Source organism: Coregonus clupeaformis, unplaced genomic scaffold, assembly GCF_020615455.1.
Source record: "Coregonus clupeaformis isolate EN_2021a unplaced genomic scaffold, ASM2061545v1 scaf0026, whole genome shotgun sequence".
NCBI classification, from domain to species: domain Eukaryota; kingdom Metazoa; phylum Chordata; class Actinopteri; order Salmoniformes; family Salmonidae; genus Coregonus; species Coregonus clupeaformis.
This window is the reverse complement of record NW_025533481.1, coordinates 633,726-637,336: the sequence shown is the minus strand read 5'-3', so window position 1 is coordinate 637,336 and position 3,611 is coordinate 633,726.

Genomic DNA, 3,611 nt, shown 5'->3' with positions numbered 1-3,611 from the left:
TAATGTAAAAATTATATTTTTTAATGATCCAATACGTGATATAGTACATTTATCATAATTTGGTTGTAATCCAGAGAGGTTAGTTAAATGTATCTAGATCCTCTATGAGGCTGTGGAGGGATCCAAGTTGTGGATTTAAATGAAAACATGAATCATCAGTGTACAATGACACCTTTGTTTTTAAGCACTGGATTTCTCATCCCTTGATATTATTGTTGGATCTGATTTTACAACCTCTCCCTCAACGTGATCAAGACAAAGGAGAGTATTGTGGACTACAGGAAAAAAAAAAGGACTGAGCACGCCCCCATTCTCATCGACGGGGCTGTAGTGGAACAGGTTGAGAGCTTCAAGTTCCTTGGTGTCCACATCACCAACCAACTATCATGGTCCAAACCCAACAAGACAGTCATGAAGAGGGCACGAAAAAGCCTATTCACCATCAGGAGACTGAAAAGATTTGGCATGGGTCCTCAGATCCTCAAAAAGTTATACAGCTGCACCATCGAGAGCATCCTGACTGGTTGCATCACCGCCTGGTATGGCAACTGCTCGGCCTCCGACCGCAAGGCACTACAGAGGGTAGTGCGTACGGCCTAGTACATCACTGGGGCCAAGCTTCCTGCCATCCAGGACCTCTATACCAGGCGGTGTCAGAGGAAGGCCCTAAAAATGGTCAAAGACTCCAGTCACCCTAGTCATAGACTGTTCTCTCTTTTTTCTCTCTGTTTTCCTATAACTTATTCTGAGCCTCTATGATACAGTTTTTATTACTATCTATCTGTTCTGTTAGACCTTCTATTTCCTTTGTTATTATGGACTCATTTGACCTAAATTGCTTTTGTTTTAGAGATGAGTACTGCATTGCATGGCCTCTAAAGGCACATTTAAAAGTGTCTCCTTCTCTTTGCAAGGTTACGGGGAATTCTATGAGCCAAATGTCCCCACCCCTTCTGAAATTCGAAAGTTGCGAACATCTGAAAAATCGTGATTTGTCCAAATGATCAGTGACGAAAAATCTGTGCATGGGAACAAAGTTCCTCATTAGTCTTTGCATCCCACAGTCTGTTGACTGACGCTACGATATCAGTTATGTTTTGTGCATCTGTCCAAGAGACATTAGGAACAGGGTTAGCTTTCATCTCCCCTGAGAGGCTCTGACGTGACTGTCTTGAGTGAACCCTCTCTCTCTGTTTATGTTGTTTTTTAATACCATACACTTCCCATGTATACTCTAATGAGGAAAAAATATCATCTACTCACAATGTCGTGACCAAGATACTTGTAAATACTTACAAAACACTCACACTCTAAATAGTGTATTGTAGAATAATTGTATGAAGATTGAATTGTAGAAGAATTGTATGAAGATTGTATTGTATCTCCATGGAGTACTATTATTCCTAACACAAGTCCTAAGCACCATGCCGCCATGCCATTGGTCAGTGTGTAAGTAGACCAATATTTTCACACTATTGTCTCTAAACATGTGGTTTGGTTTCTCTTCCCACCTGTCTGTCCATTGTAGCAGCAGCATATGGTAGGTACAGAACTGACTGTGTGGTTGTATAAATGCCTCCCGCAGCTAGACAGGGTGTCCCAACTGACACCCTATTCCATATTTAGTGCACTACTTTGACCAGGGAATAAGGTGCCATTTGGGATACAACCTTGGTCTGGTATCTATTTATGTATCAGATGAAAGGTAACAGAGGACCACATGGATGGAGTGGAGAGTATCCTAAAGGATTTAATGAGAAAATAGATCTTGATGGATTACAGACCTTCCCCACTTCTCAGACATTTTCAGAATGATAAATCACAAAGGCCATGTTTTTTTTTATCTCTCTCTCTCTCTCTCTCTCTCTCTCTCTCTCTCTCTCTCTCTCTCTCTCTCTCTCTCTCTCTCTCTCTCTCTCTCTCTCTCTCTCTCTCTCTCTCTCTCTCCCTCCCTCCCTCCCTCCCACAATCTTTCTCCATCTCTCGCTCTACTTCCTACTATCCTCTTCATCTCTTTTTCCTCCCTCCATCCTCTCTTCTCTCTCTTCCTCCCTCCCTCTCTCTCTCCTCCACCCTCTGTCATGGTCTCAGGAGCCTTGGCCTTCTATAGTGAGCGATTACAGGAGCATAGCAGAACCGTGGCCCGTCAAGGGACTTTTATTCATATTTATAATGCATATATAACAAGACAGTCTCAGCAGCTGCTACTCCCCCTATTCCTGTTTAGTGTATGTGTGTGTGTGTGTGTGTGTTTATGAGTTCACATACACACCTGCTTGCGTCGTTCTGTAAGTGTGTGTGTGTGTGTGTGTGTGTGTGTGTGTGTGTATCTACCTCTGGGCAATGTGGGCTCTGTAAAGCCCCTGGAAAACCCATGGCCATCTCCATCTCCATCTCCATCTCCATCTCCATCTCCATCCCCAGCTCCATCCCCAGCTCCATCCCCATCTCCATCTCCATCTCCATCCCCCAGCTCCATCTCCATACCCAGCTCCATCTCCTTCCCCAGCTCCATCCCCAGCTCCATCCCCAGCTCCAACTCCATCCCCAGCTCCATCCCCAGCTCCATCTCCATCCACAGCTCCATCCCCAGCTCCATCCCTAGCTCCATCCCAGCTCCTTCCCACTCCATCTCCATCCCCAGCTCCTTCCCCAGCTCCATCTCCATCCCCATTCCCAGCTCCATCCCCAGCTCTATCTCCATTCCCAGCACCATCTCCATCCCCATCTCCATCCCCAGCTCCGCCCCAGCTCCATCCCCAGCTCCATCCCCAGCCCCATCTCCATCCCAGCTCCATCTCCATCTCCATCCCCAGCTGCATCTCCAGCTCCCCAGCTCCATCCCCAGCTCCATCCCCAGCTCCATTCCTTGCTCCATCTCCATCCCCATCTCCATCTCCATCTCCAGCTCCATCTCCATCCTCAGCTCCACCCCCATCCCCAGCTCCATCTTCATCTCCAGCTCCATTCCCAGCTCCCTCTCCATCCCCAGCTCCATCCCCAGCTCCATCTCCATCCCCAGCTCCAACTCCAGCCCCAGCTCCATCCCCAGCTCCATCCCTAGCTCCATCCCCAGCTCCTTCCCCAGCTCCATCTCCATCCCCAGCTCCATCTCCAACCCCAGCTCCATCTCCAGCTCCTTCCTCAGCTCCATCTCCATCCCCAGCTCCATCTCCAACCCCAGCTCCAGCTCCATCTCCATCTCCATCTCCAGCTCCATCTCCATCTCCAGCTCCAGCTCCATCTCCATCCCCAGCTCCATCCCCAGCTCCATCCCCAGCTCCATCTCCAGCTCCATCTCCAGCTCCCCCTCCATCTCCATCTCCTGCTCCATCCCCAGCTCCATCCCCAGCTCCATCCCCATCCCCAGCTCCATTCCCAGCTCCTTCCCTAGCTCCATCTCCATCCCCTGCTCCATTTCCATCCCCAGCTCCATCCCCAGCTCCATCTCCATCTCCATCCCCAGCTCCATTTCCAGCTCCATCCCCAGCTCCATCTCCATCCCCAGCTCCATCCCCATCCCAAGCTCCATCCCCATTCCCAGCTCCATCTCCATCCCCAGCTCCATCTCCATCTCCATCCCCAGCTCCATCACCAGCTCCAGCTCCATC